This window comes from Tupaia chinensis, unplaced genomic scaffold, assembly GCF_000334495.1.
Source record: "Tupaia chinensis unplaced genomic scaffold, TupChi_1.0 Scaffold145257_1, whole genome shotgun sequence".
Taxonomy (NCBI): domain Eukaryota; kingdom Metazoa; phylum Chordata; class Mammalia; order Scandentia; family Tupaiidae; genus Tupaia; species Tupaia belangeri.
Window position 1 is genome coordinate 1,267,981 of NW_006205117.1, and position 1,734 is coordinate 1,269,714.

The window sequence follows — 1,734 nt, forward strand, 5'->3', positions numbered from 1 at the left end:
AAGGAATAGGTTGAGGGACCAACAGATGGTGTAATGGTTATGTTACTGGACTTCCACATAGTCGACCATGGTTTGAGTCCTGGACCCAGTGGCTAAAAACTCATTTTGGGCACATGTGTGTGCATGCCCAAGATCCCTAGAGAAGAAGAGAGGGGAAGGGATTGCAGCATGGTCACCCCCCCCGGGGGGTGATTTCTCGCTCTCTCTTTTTCTTTCTGGCAAGTGTACGTGCCCTATAGCAGAAATCTTTCAAAAAAACAGGAAAAAAGAAAGAAAGACAAGAAAAGGATGAGAGTAAGGTCTCAGTTTTCAAATGTAGAAGCAAAAACTCAAAGAAACATTAAATATAGGGTTGATCCCATGCTGAGGCACCTCATGAGCCACACTCATGCACTGTTTTTTTGTTTTGTTTTGTTTTTTAAATTTGCCAGAGGGTGCGTGTAATTGCCAGAGAGTGAAAGGAAGAAAGTACCCCCAATAAGGCATGACCAAGCCACAGTCCATTCTCCTCCATTTCTCCATCCCATCAGGAGTATGGGCACACACTTCTGGCATGTTTTTAAACCCACAGGGTCTGAGAGTCCAACCACATGTTTGGTCATGTAAAATCGGGTTCTCTTAACCACCAGGCCACAGGCAGGCTCCTCAGACACGTTTTAATACCTTCTAGCAAGGAAAATCAGTCCCACTGAGACTGAAGTGAGTCTGTAGGCTAAATTGGGCACCCTGCAGGAAAGCAGAAATTCAGAAGCCAGGTTAATTAACACATTATACTGGTCAGAGTGGGAGATGAGGGTCATGTCAGGGTCATTTAGCAGGAGCCACAAGTGGGGTAAAAATCAGCCTAATGCTAACATCAATTACAAAGTTTGGAAAAAGGGGCTACTGTGGTTGAGGCATGTGGATCCCACATGGCTAACTGCAGCATCGAAGTCCGGGAACCAGCATCTTGAAAAACACGCCGGATGCATCCTAAAATAAAGAGAGAGGAGAGGGGATTGCAGCTTGACCATTCCTCATGGGTGAGTGGGATGCCTTCTCACTGTCTCTTCTGATGAGTGGATGTGCCCTCTGGCAAATCGAAAAAAAAAAAAAGTTTAGAAAAAGATTAAATCAATGCATTTGCTTTCTGTGCATTGTTGGACTTTGGAAACTAGTCCTAAAAAAATCTCAAGCTGTGTAGCACAACAAACAAAACACAACCAAATGAACATATAAACAAAATCACCAAAACAGCATTCTGCAATCTTTGCTTGGTGAAGCGATGACTTGTCAGGAACCCACAATGAGACCCACCATAGATTTAAACCCTGACTAAAATTTCCTCTCTATGTCTACTTTAGAGAAACAGGCCAATTTTCTATAAATCACCTTTAATTTGTTTCTTGGAAGTTCTAACATGTTCCAAGAGACCACCTTCCCATTGCCAAAATCTGCTCTTGGCCTCGTCTTTTTCATCTCAAGTTTTTGTCCATTTTGCACCTCACACAACGTCACTCACTTCGTAGATGGCTTGGCTATGTTGCAATATAGTCTTCTTCTAGGACTGAACTGTTAGAGCAGGCTGATTGTCAGAAAGGGTGAACAAGTGGCATGTGGGTAAGAGGTAGACTACTACTTTCTTTCTTTAGCTGCCAAAAAAAGGTTTTGTACTAAGGCACTCTGACAGGACCCTGTTAGAAAGTTATACTTGGAGACCATGCTACATGGAGCTCAAACTGTTGGTAGTATTTA